This window comes from Pithys albifrons, chromosome 3 (genome assembly GCF_047495875.1).
Source record: "Pithys albifrons albifrons isolate INPA30051 chromosome 3, PitAlb_v1, whole genome shotgun sequence".
Lineage (NCBI taxonomy): Eukaryota > Metazoa > Chordata > Aves > Passeriformes > Thamnophilidae > Pithys > Pithys albifrons.
In genome coordinates, this window is record NC_092460.1 from 94,986,598 (window position 1) to 95,003,608 (window position 17,011).

Sequence of the window (17,011 nt, forward strand, 5' to 3'; positions counted from 1 at the left end):
GTACAACTGTGGGTGAGGAATAACCATCAGTATTCAAAATCTGCAATTGTTTATTTCGCTCTTGACTTTTGGGTTCATATTTAGTTTAGTTTACAGAAGCAAAACCCGTAACCTGCACTTGCTGATGCACAGACTGTATAAAGGATTTAGAAGGGTTCAACAAATTCCATGTGCTAAATTAAACTTAAGGGTGTTCGTGACTGAGGTTAAGGGTTTGCTACTGAAAGCTTCATAATTGCTGTCCCTCTTGGAAGGACTGGGTCTCAAGGGATCTCTGGAATAACGGAGACTCCCTGGATCCTGCCTGCCTTGTTACTTTGTTCAATGGCAAGTTGGGATCTAAAAAGAAGCAATCACCTGATATTATTTTATCTTAGCCTCTTGTGGAGCACAGGTTTCAGTAGCAGCTGGTAAGCTGTTAGACTTTCCTAAGTCAGCCCTGGAAATCCCTGGGTCATCTGACCATGGACATTTTGGTCCAGGATTCAAGTAATATTCCAGTTAATGGCTGTCCAATTCTTGCAGCCCCACTCCTGTTTGTGCTATAGAGGATTCACCTTAAATGGGTTTGTATGCAGAAGTCCTGGATCCCTCATTGAGTCACTCTTTTTGTGAGACAATTTTGCAATAGGCATCACTGTCTGTCTGGTCACCTTGTGAGGGAACAAAATTCATGCCATCTTTCACAGTGAATATGCCTGGAGAGCTTCCGATCAGTGATCTGTTTTTTGTTGTCTGAGCTTTGTACATCTGCAAGATTCAGCTTTTTTTTCTCCCCATTGACACAGATGTGGAACAGGTGGAGGTTTTTATGCAATGGATGTCACATCTGAGTAGATGGCTGACAGCTGAGACTGAGTTACTGATTGTTTGGTGCTCTGTGTCCATCTTTGCCACAGTCACACTCTGTATTTCACAGGATGAGGATGGGAATGGGAACTGACAGACAGCAATGGGAACTGAAAGCGGGGTGGCCTTCTGACCTCTGATGTGGTAGGCCAACAGACTTTGGATGTGATACAGCCACTTCTAGAGATAGAGATGTGGAACAGCTCAGTGTAACTCCAACTTTCACATCCTTTTTTCAGTGTTTGAACTTTTTAAGGAATAAGAAGCTGATGGACAAAGTGAGCAAACCCAATAGGCAGCGACAAGCTTCCAAGTGAAATTAAAGGCAAGACTTCTGTAAACAAAAGAAAGACAGCAATGCCATTTCTCCTTTCTGTCAGGTTGAATAGAGCTGGCTGTTACAGCAACTGGATGCTGCTTGTGGATGTTGAACAGCTGCTTTTATTGCAGCTGCCAATGTAAGACCAATTGGGTCTTCAGGAGGACATGAACTAGTGCAGGACACCTCTGGCTTAAGTGGGACAACTGTGCTTGTTGCCTTTTCAAAAACAAGAGGAAGCGTGTTGGAGGAAAGCAGGAAAGTCCTGTGCAAGGGCAGCTGTGAGAATTTGAGCTCAGGATGGAAATCTGCCAGTGCAGATCACAGCAGGCACAACATCTCTGACATGGGTCACAGGAAGACTCACACATTTGTCACCAAGAGACACCCTGCCTGTCACTTGTATAGAAAGCAACAGAGCCACTACAGATGTTTCTAGTTTAGCGCTTTTGCCTTTCTTGGTTGTTATGTGATTTACTGATGATATTTAATGCTAAGGACCAAATTGTTTAATTTTACAATTGTATGGCTTCTAAGAAAATGCTTTCCAGGTCTCCATCTCATTAATGCCTTTTTTCAGAGTGAAGATCCAAGCATGATGACTAATAATAGAATTTAGCACTGTTGCTTTTGATTTGACAACTGCATGAAGAATGGTGTTAAATTAAAATACTTAGTGTTTTGTGTATTGCTTTTTGTAGTCTGAACTCTTTTTGTGACAAGTGACATTAATTTGCTACAATTCTGGAAGAAAGCAAACGGCCATCTATTTCTAATTGCTACTGGTTAGGAATATGATATGTGTGTAATGCAGAAGAGATTGATTAGACTCATTATGACATGAAATGAAAATGTCAGACCACAAAAATAAGCAACAGAGTTGTTGCATTTTTTATTACACTCTTGCCTTGGGTTTTGCATAATTGAAAAAGGATCATACACACAAAAAGGAATCTTGCCCTGAAAAACAGAACATCAGAGAAGAAAAAAGCCCTCTCAATTATTTCAATAAACTGAGTCCTGGGAGATTAAGGAGTATGATTTGTCTGAATAATTGCATGCAAAGAAATATATAGGGGAAAAAATAGAAGAAATAGATATTCTGGCTTAAAATCTCAATGAGGAGACTGGGTTGTATCTTTTCACGAGCACAAGGCTATTTTCAGGACTGTGGCAGAAGCAATGGAAACATTTCCAAACAAATCTAGTGATTCCATGCCTGGAAGATGTGGAAGGAAATAAATGCTCTTATTAGTGTGTTATTGTCTTTAAATAAGCTGGAGTGCCTTGTTACAAGAATTGAGGCCTTGCTTTAATAATTTAAAGCTTCTTTTAAGACTAGGATCTGATGTCCAGACTCTTCTCCCTTTACCACAGAAGAGCCATCAGCCAGTTAGTTCTGAATCCTTCTGTGTGGCTAAGAGCCATCCAGGTACTACTTTTGCAAAATGGTACATTTAATGGCTTCCCCTGCCAGCCTGTCCTTTCTTCCCTCCACAAACTTTATCTCTGGATATGTGCCCTGGGAGGTTTGGGAGGCAGGGGACTGACTGCCAGCTGTCTGCTCCTTGTGAATCTCTGCTGAGCCTGTGACTTTCTGGTGGGAAGACAGAGCGGGGAAGTACAGGCCCCTCTGCCATTGCAAGGGGACTTGTAAAAGCTTGTAAAAGCTGGGAGGTCAAAACCAGGCTTGATCAGAGCAAGGCTGGAGACAAGAGCTCTCTCTGGGAACAGAGTGGCCTCTTCTGTATGGCAGTGGGAACACCCGCTGCCTCTCTGTGCCTGTGGAGAAGGATGGCCTCTGTGAGAGCATTGCAGGTTTTCTCATGACCTCTGTGGTCTCCTCCAGATGTGCTAAAAATATGTCCTGCAATGGAGATTAAAAAAAAAGTCTGGTGAACAGTTTTTTTTTTTTAATTTCTGCAACATTTGACTCCTTCTCTAGAGAAGTCATTAATTCTACCTGTTTGTATCTTCACTGGTCCCACGATAGCAAAGGCTCAGCTCTGTGTTCACATTGGAACTAACCAGCCAGTTTGACATTCTGTATATTTAGTAGCATTAAATGTCAATGCCTGGGGCTTAAAAGGAGATGAACAGCTGGGTTTAAATCACCACTTTGGATTAAGATCAAGAATGAAAAATTCTGCCTCAAAAGTTTCCTCTGAAGGAGGAGACACCAGAGGTGTGTAGGTGTGTGATAGCTCACCCTGTGGCAGAGAAGAGAGGAGTGGCCTCTTGAAGGTCCTTCCAGCCCTTTCTTTGTTTCTACAGAAATGTGATTACAGTGGTTGCTGGCTGTGCAAATTGCTGTAGATAAATTGCTTTCAGCAACTTGTGTTTTATGACTGTCTTCATCATTCCAGTTGATGCGCTCTTTCATGGAAGCAGCTTTCCAGATACATCCATGCGGGTCTGCAGCATTGCGCTGTTGAGTGGGGAGGTTACCTGAGGCCATTGCTTTTGCCAGCGCTTCTGCATGTGTGACTTTGTGGAGAAGTGCAATATTAATATTGCCTACAATACCTGAGTGAGTCAGATAAGCTGAGGAAGATTAATTGATTGTAGTAGACTGGCTTCAGCTCATGCCGGCTGAGAGTCTAACCTGATGCTATTTGTAGTAATATTTTTCCAGATTGTGTAATTTATGTAAAAATTTGAAATCTTGAATGCATGAATCTGATTTTCCACATATATCTGTAATTTCTGATCTGCTCAACTCATACACAACTTGAGCTGCATATAGGGTGGGCTTTGTTTACAGCTGGAAATACATAAGTATTAAAAAAAACCCAAAAGAAACAAAGTCCCAAACCAACAATAAACCCCACAATTCCTCACTGACAGTCTGTATTGGGCAGTTGGCATTTTGTCAGTTCAACCCAAGACACCCCACAAAAAAACCCCAGAAAACATGCACACAAAAAATATAAAAATTGAAATATCAACAACAATAAAACCACCCACCACAGAACCAGGCAGTAAGAATATCAGGTTGATCACGTGAAAATATAGTTTTCTAGTGTCTTCAATTTTTCTATCTATTTAATACTGAGAACTATCTGTTCTGATATATTTTTAAACAAGTGCCCTGAGAACACAAGTGAAAATGTTTCAAGTATTTCCACAGAGTCCTATTTTAGTAGAATTTATTCTGAAACTCATTTTTGCTGAAAAACATCACTGGACCAGATTTATCCCTGGAGTAATTTCCCTTGATTTTTAATAGCATTGCAAGAAGGGTGAATTTGGCTTGTGTTTAATTTATAACACAGGAAATATGTACAGCTACAGAACATCTTTGCCCAGGGTATGGTACACAAGGGGAAAACATGCATGGTTCTATCAGTACTTTGTTAATTTAATTGTAACAACAGATGCAGCATTAAATTTGTTTGACTGTTGTTGCTGAGTTGCTAATTTCTACTCTACTCCAGCTCTAGGGCCCCCAACAGGGGAAGGACAGGGACTTGTTGGAGTGGGTACAGAGGAGGCCGTAAAGATGGAGCACCTTTGCTCTGAAGACAGGCTGAGAGAATTGGGATTGTTGAGCTTGGAGAAGACTGGAGAGATCATAGAACACCTTCCAGTACCTAAAGAGGCTACAGGAGAGCTGGAGAGGGACTTTGGACAGAGGCCTGTGATGGCAGGACAAGGGGGAATGGCTTTAAACTGAAGGAGGGCAGTTTGAGATTAGATATTAGGTGGTGAATTGCAGAACAGGTTGCTCTAAAAAGTAGTGGCTTCCCCATCTGTGGAAGTGTTCAAGATCAGATTGAACAGGTGAGCTGGTTTAAAGGTAAACTGGCAGGAGAAATGAATCCAGCTCAAGACAGATTACAAGTCAGAGTTACAATGTACTAAAAAGATTACAATAAATACACTGATAGAGAGGGAAAACAGATGTGTTATCCAGCACTCTGGGACCTGAGCAGAACGGTGTTGTTTAGCCCCTGTGCTGAGCACCATGTGGTCCCCCTGAGAACAAAGTAGAAGGAAAGGCAAATCTGTTGGTGAGGATGATGGTCACAGTCTTGTCAAGAGTGGCAGTCACAGTCCTGTTGAGGGTCTGGTCCTCCTCTGGATCCAACAAGTGGTACCAGAAGTCCAAAACCCCAAAGATTATATATGCTCAGGTTCAGATGGGAATGCCCAGTACCTTCCCCAAGGTGAGGAGTTTCACAATGTGTGATTTAACTCTCTGAGTCATGGGATATTTTTGGAATCGTTTGATGGTCTAGGCCATTGCAGTGCCTGTTATGCCACTCCCTAATGGCCCATTAGCACACAGGACCCCTCAGGTTGGGTGTGAAGGTGCTGATGCCTTCCTGGAGGGGAGTTTGCCACAGCTGTGTCATTGGTGTGAAGACAGAAATACTCCCCTGCCTCATGGGGTTCTTTAACACCCAGCTTGTAGTCTGAGGCATCAGGTGTGCCCTGGGCAGCTGCTGCAAACGATCTATTATTAACAGTTCATCAGAAATTACATACAGGGTGTAAAATACACAGTTTTGGCTATAACCACACAGTGAGGAACTGGTCCCAGCCCCTGTAACTAGGACAACAGGGTTTTGAGCAACCTGGACTAGTGAAACATGTCCTTGCCCACATCAGGATTGGTGGAACTGAATGTTTTTTAAGTTCCTTTCTAACCCAAACCACTCTTTGATATTTAAAGGCTATGTTTGTTTTCCCCAGCTACAGAACTGAGTGAAAAGCCCCACAGCTTCCTGAAATGTTGAGCCATTTTGCAACTTCCTCTGTCTCTGCCTCAATAATGTAATATTTTTGCCTATAGCACTTTGTTTTGAAACTAGGAGATGTAAATCTGTCTTCCTTACTGCTTGTACCAACACCTGTTTCTTCCTGTGTTCACAGCAAGAAAAATGCCACACGAGAGGCTTTCTTCTCTTTTCCTCTTTGTTTTTATAGTTCCCTCCTCTCCTCCATTTTGAGGTTAGAACACACTCAGAGTTAATTTATTTATTTACCAAAAAAAAAAAAAGAACTCTCTTGGAGAAATAGTTTAGGCACATTTATGTTCAAGGGCATTTGGTATGTGTTCAAGGAAGCGCCTCCATTAAAGGCATTTGTCAAATTGGAAACCAGAGTAGTAAACTAGAAAGTGCTACTTGTGTTTGGTGGCCTGGGAATAACAGAAATATTTCCACTGGTATTTCCAGTGGTACAGTTTAGATTACCTTCAAACAGAAATCCATGCCTCTTGCCTAACCAGGACACATGGAAATGAGATGTTTCTAGCTGTGTTCTTGGTGGTGATATGTGGCCACATCTGTGGTTAGGGAGAGCAGTAATTCTGCTCAAGGGCTTCCTTCACTTGTGTGGGTGTCCTAGGTCCAGAGAGGAGCAATATCACCTTGGGTGTGGTATCTCCTCAGTGCTGGACTGCTTTTGTTCACCAGTACAAGCATCCCCCAAACATGTTTATCCTATCCTAATATAAATGTCATCAGTCAGAGTCATGAAAGGGTTTGAATTGGAAGAGGTCTTTAAAGTTGATGAAGACTTGATAAAGTCCAATGCCCCTGCAATGTGCAGGGGCATCTTTCACTAAATCATATTGCTTAAAGCCCCATGCAACCTGACTTTGAACACTTCCAGTGGTGGGGCATCTACAGCTTCTATGGGCAACATGTGCCAGTGTCTCACCACTTTCATTGTTAAAAATTCCATCTTTTGTGTCCAATCTGAACCTATACTTTATCAGTTTAAAACCATTGCTCATTGACCTTTTATTACAGACCCTGCTAAAAGGTCTTTCTCCACCTTTCTTATAAATTCCCCTTATATATTGCAAGGCTTAAGGTCTTCTTTGAGCCTTCTCTTCTTCAGACTGAACAGCCCAACTGTCTTCAGTATTTATTCATAGGAGAGGTGCAGCTCTCTTTTTTTTTTTTTTTCTCAGAAAGTCTGGATCAACATAGACCAACCGAAAGGGCCAGCTTAGCCTGAGCATATAGTTTTTAAGTGTCACTGTTAGAGCAAGTGGATTGTCCCACTGAGTGACTGTCTTTGTTCCACCCTTGCCCTGTGCCTGGAGAGAAGAGGGGGTATATGTGTGCCACCTTCTCACCGGTCAGTAGTGGGGATCCACTGGGCTCTGCAGTGAGTTCAGCCATTGATGGTATTGCACTACACTTTGGGATTCTACATAGAGAAGTAAAAAATACAGCATTTACTTCACAGGTGCTGGCTGCTCATTGGATTTCAAATGAAAGAAACTCAGATGTGTTAGACTTGGTGACCCTCCTCTTCATTCTTTTAAGCAGTTTGGCTTCCAGGTGGAAAAGTGCTTTCTTCTCTTCAGTTTTCCCAGTGATTGGGACTTTCCACAGTTGCATAATGATTTAGTCACCTTCCTGCAGAGGGGGGAAGGTGGGGGGTTTTTCGCCCTTATGTAGCAGGTAAGGGATTCTTCTTCAGTTCAGCTTCCCTCACACCATAGATGGCAGGAGCACATAGCTCTCATTCTTTAGATGACTGCTTCAGACCGACAACATTAATGGCACTTGCAGTCATTTTGTTATCTAGATAATTAATCCACAAGGTATTGCACACAATGTGGTGAATAATACAGGAAGTGATTAAACTGAGTATTTTCCATGGTTTTGCATGATGCAGTTTGTGAAGCTGGAAGTAGCTGACATACTAGAGATACTATAGAAAGCAGTGGCAGGTTTTATTTGTTCAGTATTACTGCAGTTTATGAAATTTGGGTTGGAATATCTAACTATTTTGATTTTTGAAGGGACCTTGCCCACTGCTATTAAAAAGCAGTTTGGGAGTCTAGGTTCCCTGGACTTATAACCCCAAAGGAGGAAGGCAGGAGTGTCTGGAAGCTGCTTGAGAGTGATATTTGACTTCAGCACTGCTTTGATTTGCCCTCTGGATAACCATGCTAATGCTATAAGGAGCTTGCTTTCCCATTTTAGCCGCAGCAGTTAAAGGCCTAAAGGTAGGTGACATGAATGCTTCTATAAATATGTATGTTTTAATCAAGCCATCGTTTATAATTAGGTAATAATAATAATGGTATAAATGAGGGTTAGAGTGGGATATACAAAAGGTCTTAAGAGAGGCAGGTACAAGTGGTTGATGTCTTTTTAACTGAGGCATTGGGTAACATTCAGAGAAGACATTTACAGCTGAACTATGCTGATTTATCTGATGTAAAGAAGGATGGGATGAGATGTGAGAAACTGGATGAAATTCTTGTTGCTGTGGCCTTCTGTGTGTCTGCCTCGTTTAACATACTGTCTCCTCCTGCCTCTCGAGTCCCTTGTTGAAGTAATGCAGCTGTCCCAAGGGAGGGTTTTGGGAAGGATATTTAAAAGACATGTTTAAAGATCTTCTGTTAAACGGATGTCAGCACCCTCTGGCAATAGAAATACCCTCTGGATGAGATTAAAGAACTCTGAAATTGTGCATGGATCTCTTTTTCCTGATAAGTGTCTGTGTTCTAGCTTTTACAAACTTACCCATTTTTGGCTCTAGTAGAAACAACTATTAAATTTGTTAATCACCCTACTACTGAGAGTGATACTTCTGAGGGTGAAGTACATCTGCTGGCATGCACTGCAGCAAACCTGCTGTTGCTGTCTGGCAAAGTTCATCCATTGATTTCAAACTTTTAATGGTCTTATTGCCATTTTTTCTATCACTATGCGAATTTAACTAAACATTGTTTTCCTGGAAGCACCGGGTTTTCAATGGTAGTAAATGTTTACGTTGAATAGAAGCCATAGGAAAGCACTGAGCACAGTAGGGTGCAGATCAAAATTAAGTTGCAGACATACACTTCCTGAGTCAAAATCTGCATCCTTGTCCAACCACAAAGACCTTGTGTTTGTTCCACTAGGCCCTGAGGTGTATGTGTAATTAGGTGTGTTGGTGAGAAGGAAATGGCTCTTGAAAAGAGGGTGTCTAACCCAAATTAGTGGGGTTGTTAGCTTAGCTACATTCTGGGTGGTGTAGTGCTGGTGGACTTTCATTGGGGTGACTGTCACCCTGCTCAAAGGCACATAATATTGCATCTTCTGCAGCCCAGTTTGCAGCAGACAGGTTCATAGTGCTGACAAGGTGAGGTTTGGGGATGAAGTGGGTAACCAACATCCTGTTTTATCTGTAAAATCTGCACTAAACAGTTACCTAAAATGCGAGCAGGATGTTACATTTCTGTTAAAGGAGCTGACAGCTGTGTGTCTCTGGAGGGATGCAACATTGAGAGCAGTCAGGAAAATCTACGAAAGTTCTCCTATTTGTATATCCGAGTCCTTTGGTTTCCAGGAAGATACAGAATATAAAGTGGAGCTAATGTTTCGGCCCTCTGTGTAGACGAATGGAATACAGTGACTCCTTCAAGTGTGTGTGAACAGTGAGGTTGATCTAATTTTGGTTCCAATTGCCATTTGTAAACTAAATGTATAACATGAGCTCTAATGAAACTTCAGTATGACTGAAATCTTGTCACTTCAGTGTTACTGAGATTCTAACCTTTTCCTACAAGTTGTTCTGCTTTGTCTGTAGGTGGTAGGTTGAGGTGGTAGCATTCTCTGAACTAGCTGATTTTGTTCATACTGGCACCACTGTTCCCACTCAGGAGTAACTTCACTGCGTACTGATACAGATAGAACCATATGCTGATTTTCACTAGTACATTGCAGAGGCAGAAACTTCACAATTCCAGGTGAATGTGTCTGTTTCTTCTGAGGGTTTTGCTTCCTTGCAGGGCCTGTTTGCTCATGTGGGTACAGCACAAGTTGCTCTAGAGTTTCTCAGATATGGGGACGTGGGAGCAAACTGTTGTCTGCTGTAAAGATCCTTAAGATGCACATCTGGTTAAGCAAACACTCTGTTCAAACCGCATTCACTGTGTTCAAACTATATTCACTGTGTTCAAAGCATATTGACCGTGTTCAAACATTTAGCAGTTGCAGAGTGGTGCCATTGGTACCTGTGTTGTTGCTGCTCAGAACAGTGCTGGAAAGGTGCAGGTGAGAGAACAAGAAGTATTAATGACAAATCTGTGCAGGGGAAGGCTCCTGGATTAGTTCTGCTAGCCTGTTTGCTTTCATAACCAAATGCATTGCTAAACTGGAAATAGATGCTGTCACTGCCTTTGTTGTGTTTCTGAGCAGCCTTTCCAATAATTTTTTGGGATCAATGTTATAGCAGCTGGGTCCACATCCTCTGTGCAGGAAGGCTGCAGGACTCAGTGTAGCAGTTCAGAATATCATGTTTAACATCGTATTATCTTTGATGACATGAAGAAAGTTATGGCTGACTTGTAAACATTCACATTAAAGGATAACTATTAACATTTTTTAATGAAATGGGACTCAAATGTAGCAAACATTTGCTGTAATTTTAAACACTAATGTATATAACATTATATAAACTCACACTGGAGTAGTGGCTGAAGGTGCAGTATTTACACCCTGCTGAGCACCAAGGCTGTTGAGGAATACATGCTGTTTTAAAAAGGGCACATTTTGATAAATGAGTCTCTGTCTTATTACTGGCTTTCTTGAGAACATGCTGTATTCAGCAGTGGGATAGAAAAGCCTTCAGGCTTCCAGCTCTCATTTTTGCTTTTCAATGTGGATTTTCATCTTGTTGTTATTTCTGAGAACATATTTACTAGTGCAGCTTAAAAAAGCATGTGTTTAATGTGTCTCTTTTTGTTGTTGAGATGGTAAATCCACAGACAAATAACAAAAAAAAAGAAAACACTGGGGACTTTGGTAATAATTTGGGAAGCAAGAAATTCATAAAAATAGGCTTGGGGTGAAAATGGTGTCGGGTCCTTCAGGCACAAGACTTGCAAATCCCTGGCATTACTTTTGCAGCACCAAGTTCACAGTCTCTGTGTTATTAACTCTAACTCTTTCCACATTTTCTTCTGTGTATCTGTTAATCTGTTAACTTCCTACCTTATTTTAAACATCGTCTGTTTAATTTTCTGAACTTAATTCTGCAAATTAGTTGTTTGGATTTTGCCTCTTGTTTCTAAAACAAGCATTTGTTCAATCCTAAAAAAAGTGTGCTTAGCATGAAATGGCTCCAAAACTTCTGACAAAACGTTTTCTATAATAGACAAAGCATAGTGTTGTTGTAATTTAGGATGTTTCTTCTGATTTGCTCATCCAGAAAAGCCTGTCTTGCTCTCTCCACACTTGGTATCCATCATGTTGTCTTCTGCTGACAACCACAGCTTGTTCCAGAGTAATTTAAGCCTCAGTGACTTGCTCAGCATCACAAATCCAGTTTTTGGTAGAGCTGAGAATAGAGCCTCTCTCTTCTTTGTGACTCCGTTCCTCCCTGTAATTGCAGGACAGCCTTCCTACTGAGCCTCTGATGTGACCAAGACCATTCTAATGAATAGTCCCACTTCATAATTTGATTAATTCCCTGCGCTCAGTAATTTTTTGCAGCTTTAAAATGTAATTCCTCAGTCAATCGTGGCAGATATGTGATTGTCTAATTAAAAAAAATGAAGCAGATGTTAATATTCTACTTTGCAATCTGGAATTCTTCACTGCTTGTTAAGCAAGCAGGTTGAGAAAGTGATTGTGTTGTAAGATCACGGGCAAGTTGTGGTGTGTGTAGGAACTTGAGCAACTTGGGTCAAAATGTTTGAAAGTGCTGTGGCAGGTGGGTTTGCTTTACTAAGATTTATGGGACTAGTAACAGGTCAAGAATTTACAATAAAGGGGCTTCCACTTCCCTTTATTTTTTTAGAAACAGTGCTCACATTTGCAGACCATCTTTCCTATAGAGAGGTACAACCCCAGGAATCAGCAATGCATGACATGTCTACATAAACACCAATTCATCTTTCACCCTTGATCATAAAGACAGTTCTTCTCTTTCTGATAAGTCCATCACATGTTTGTAGGTTATGCAGTCATGGAGAAAACTAGTAATTAATTTAATGATAGGAAACATGAAAGACAGTGCTTGCTGGGATGCAACACAGCAGCTTTTTTGAAGTGCTAGGGGTTTATATGGCCTTGTTGGAATTTTAATGATAATTTTTCAGGTTTGCTTTTGTTTTTTTACTTAAATAGTCCATTTAGCTTTGGAAGGAGCACAGGAAGAGGATGGCAGAAACACTTCTTGCCGTTTCTTACTTCTACAAGCGTCTGAGACAGTGAGATGATGTTCTGCAGAGAACATCACATGGTGACATTTTTAAGGAGTCCTAACCATGCAGTTTAGTACCAGCATAGAAAGTTGGTTGGCCTGAAAGTTTCCCTCTTTGGGCCCGGGAGGTGCTCAGAACCCCCTGAGTTGTGTGTTCAGCAGCAGAACAAAGAGCAGAGCTGGCTTGGCATGAAGAGGTGCAGCTAGCAATGGAGGTTATGATTGTACATCAGTAGGTATTCGTCCTTTTAATTAAGCTGCTGCTGTTAAAAATGGAGCTCGAGGACAGCCCTTCAGCTTGCCTGTTGTATTGGAAGCTGAGTCACCTGTGAAATTATGTTAATAAGAGGGCTCTAGGGCTTGTGAGGAGTCTTTTTTTAAAACCTTCTTCTCTTTGGGCTGGCAGCACCCTCTTTCAGAGACGTGGCTGCCAGGCTGCCTATCTGCCAATGACAAATGGCATTCACTGGTAGCCCTGCACAGTGTTTTTGTGAACCTTGACTAGCGAGAGCCAAGCTGTGACCTCACACTGCTTTTGTTCCTCAGCTTATGATACAGCCTCAGCTTTATGACAAAGCCTTTCAGTCCCTTTCTTGGCTCTACTCAGGTCTTGTTTTGCAGCCCTTTAGTTTTTTGCTTCTTTAAGGTTTTTCTTTTTTGGACGGGGCGTAAAGAGACAAGTATATGCACATTTTATTTTTCTCACTGTCACCATTGGGAACTAGCGACTTTTTGGGATGCTGGTGATTTAACTGTTTGATGGAGACCCCTGTATGCCTCTTTGGACCACTGAGGGTTTTTTCTTGTTCAACTATGTACTTAAGAGTTCTTGCAGTTCAAGTTTAAGTCCAGCACATAAAGCAAGTGACCCACCCTCTCAAAAGCCCTGGAAAAGGACATGAGGAGCAGAGCTGAGAGGTCCTACTAACTCCAGTGGCACAGCTCACCCTCTTCACAAGTGCTGGTGAGGAAGGACAGCCTGAGATTTTCCTCCAGGTGGTCTCTCAAACAGAAAGGTAACAATTGTAGGAAATTCCTGTCTTGCCACCAGCTTACAAGCTCAACAAACAATCCCTTTGTGGAGACACTGGGGTCATCCCTGTGGTTTCTAATTCTTCTTTGTTAACTTGGAATTTGTTGAACAGTTCCTTACTGGAGGGATTAGGGAGTGGTGGTCTGTCTCTCCCTTCCTGAACCTCTTCAAGCCTTTCTAAGAAGGCTAAAGAAGATGATGTAGAAAACATTCTAGAAACAGTCCTGTGTCACCATATACAACTTAATTTCTTCTGCCAGAGTGTAAGCTAAAATCACTCTTCTGTACATGCTAAGCGTGTGTGACTGCTTTTGTTTTAGGTGTTGACATTCTGGATTCTTTATTCCAGGGAGGCTGAAAAGCCAAAGGCAACTCAGTTGTGTGAGCAACACCTCAACATACTGTTCAGATGGAGGCGTGTTCCTTTAGAGAACAACGCCCTTCCGTCGAGAAGCGAGGCAGGCTCTGCTACCCTTTCAAGTGCAACACACCGGCTGCTACTCAGCCCTGCCCTGGTGTCACAGCTTCCTGAGTTATGAGGTTGCAGTAGAAGCTGCTGATTGTAGCTGCTCATCAAGAGCACCACTAAAAAGTCATGAGTTTTGAGATATAATCCAGTGTCAACATTTTTTTTTTCTATTTTTATTTTCTATAAAGCCTTTTTCTTCAGAACACTCATTTCTTCCAGAAAACAGCGAACAGAAGATATGCTATTAAATGCCCTGTGGCATGTCATGTTCTTTGCAGAACTCCTGTTGCTCATTGTTGCAGTTTAATAAAACCATGTACAGCAGGCTTGGCTGCCCTAGGCCCATGTGGTATATGGCCTGCACACACTTCCAGGAGGCTTGTTCTGGCTGCCAAATGCTGTTACACCCACTCACTCCTTTTAAACCATTAGAGCATCGTGCCTTTGGTTAAGGTCATGAGTAGGGTGTGGAACTGCCTTTTCTTTAGTATTTTATTCTACCTCATTTTGGAAGATTGGTCATCAGTTTTACTCGTCTCCTTTTTTTTTTTGCCTTTTCCTTCAGGTTTTTCCTTCCTTCCTTTGTAGTGGTTTCCTTTTCAAATAAGTTGCAGTAAGGAACCACATGCTTAAAATGTATCTCTTCCACCTGAGAGTGGATAAAACACGTCTGGACAAGGAAGGGTGTCTCTTTGTGGACACAGTGCAGGCTGGAATGTGGATGTAGTTGCCTGAGCCAAGACTAACTCCTTGAGGTGAATGTTTTATTTCTTTCCTGCGATTAAGCTGGGAGTGTGTTAGTCTGGAGTAGCAACAGGTTTAAGGAAATGATTTCTTTTTGTTTCCTTTTCTCTGTTTCTAAGAAATTACCGTGTTTTAAGAAAACAAAATAGAGGCTGGTACTTGCTCTGACCTGTTTGTCACCAAAAAGAAGAAAAAGCAATCTTTACTAGTGCTGAAATTTCCTAGGAAAAGGGTTTATTCCTAGAAAATGAAAGGAACTTGAGTTGTTGAGTTGGCAGGTCATTGGTACGTATTTTCTCGGTCTGAAGAAGTACTTAACTTTTACATAACTACCTAGGAGTGTGTTTAGGAAACTGGCAAGCTGCACTGGACTGTGTTTTTCATTATGTCAGTGTTTTTAAACTTGTTGAAAATGAGCTTCTTTTATGGGTGGTTAGAATTCCTTTTAAGTTGTCATTCAGAAAGCCCCAGAGGGGAGGAGAGCTGTGACAGCTCAGCAGATCGTGCTGTGCCCGAACTCCAGGCAGGATGCTGCTGTGCCCTAAGGAACAGCACGTGGCACGAAGCAAAAACTGGTTCAGCAGCCCCGCTGTGCTCCGTTGGCAAGACTTGGGGATTTACAGCACTGGAGTAACCGAGGCAACATGTGAAATACTTTGCTTGGTCTCATTTTTGCTGTTTGAGCTACTGAATGCATAACTACCTGATTAATGCAAAGATTTTAATCTTCTGACCCCCTTGCAAACACTTATTAATTGCACTCATAGATTTTAAATTTGTAGAACTGGAAGGGTAATTATATGATTCTGTAATTTGGTCTCTCCATGCAATTGAACTAAAGCTAGGGGTTTATCCCCCTCACTTTGAAAATGTGCTCCTGATTTAAGCAATTTGGTTTCTAGACAGTCATCAAAATTTCTTAAACCATTGTCAGGCTTGTTGCTTATAGGATGATCAGGCAGGTACTAATCGTCACTTATGTAAAATCAAATAAGCAGAGCCCTTAAAACTGCCTCAGTGTAGGGCATGTTCAGTTCATAGATGTTGCTCTTTCATTTGCTTTTTAACTTCCTGTTTTCTTTATAATTAAGAGAACTGTGTTTGCTGCGCTCTTAGTTTGCTATTTGTCATGTTTACATGGATGCCAGGTAACCTGCCTCTTCTCTTGCTCCAAAATATTTTTTTCCCAAATATTCTTTTCATATGTATCAAAGCTAATTTTACCCTTTTTGATTTATATCTGACATTAACTTCTGCCTGGTTGAATATTTGCTGCGATCCTCCATCACTGTCATCCTCGTTATCATCCCAGCATCCAGAAGATTTGTTTCCCTTTTGATCCTGGACGTTGCTTGACCTCACTGGGACACATGGAACTCTCTAGATCTTGTGAAGAAAACACAGAACAAGTGCAAAAAGAGCCACCATAAAAATGTTTCTCTCTTCCCTGGAAGAATCTTGCCGAAGTCTTGTGAACTAGATTTTAAGAGCATTCAGGACTCCCCGGTCTCCTTTCAGGTATCTCAAGTCAGATATTTGAAATGTTTCCGCTCACCGACTTAAAAACAGTTTGCTGGCTGCTCTGGATTTCCCTCTCTCCCTCAGAAATACACCTGTTCAGTGTTAAATCTCTTGTGTTTGAAGATTCACTGTCCTCTAATGATGATGTTTGCAGAAATAGAATGACTTAGAAGTGAGACTTTCTGGTAAAATGCTGTGGGATTTAGTCTGTTTGCTCTTCTAGTTTAGTAGTTTTGTGTGTAAACATGAATTTGGGTCAGTCTTCCCCTTCCACCCCCCTGAATTTTTCTATTCTGTTCCTGTTTGCAGGAAGTCCTTTACCACTGGGTGCCACTGTTTGATAGTTCTTAACATTTGCAACAGTGAAGCCCTGAAGAAATTGCCCACTCGCTCTCTGGACTTCTGATTTGGAATCAAGGCTCAATTTTCACGTGGAATCCCATATTTTAATGTAGTTAAATTTAATTCAAACAAATTTGCCCTGATTTGTGATTTAGTGGTCCATGCTGATTGGGCTACAACAGTGATGGTGTGCTGTAGCTACAGGGAGCATAAACTGATCTTATTTGCTTTTCTAATCTCATACTCTCTTTAAAAAATGCGTCATTTCAGAATTGCATAGGAGTCACTGTTGACCCATGTATAAATAAATTGCTTTTTACGTTTGGGGATTAATCTAGTTGCAAACTGTGCTGTTGAGTGCCTTTCTTAAGAGGCATAATTTCAATTATCACCTCCTGAAAGTCATTTTGTTGCGGTGTACTAATTACCTGTATAGTGTATGGGTGAAAGTTATTTGTATATTCAGTTGCATGCCTTTGCTAGTCATGATTTATTCCTTTCAAAGAAATGACATAGAGCTGGTGTGGGGTGGTTTGTGCAACATGCTGCTGTTCTGCGGGACAAAAAC

The 17,011-nt window shown here is 41.4% G+C and overlaps 1 protein-coding gene across 3 annotated transcripts in view; it reads left to right on the forward strand.

Moving 5' to 3' along the window:
* Window positions 1-17,011, forward strand: part of FAM107B (family with sequence similarity 107 member B) — a 60,979-nt gene that overhangs the window by 27,396 nt on the left and 16,572 nt on the right. Inside the window, exon 1 of one of the 3 annotated variants that reach the window (XM_071552774.1) lies at window positions 16,005-16,098. The exons of the other annotated variants lie outside the window; for them this stretch is intronic. The gene's annotated coding sequence lies outside the window, so the exon portion shown is untranslated. Of the gene's footprint in view, window positions 1-16,004; window positions 16,099-17,011 lie in introns of those variants that run through there. 3 annotated transcript variants of the gene reach the window in all.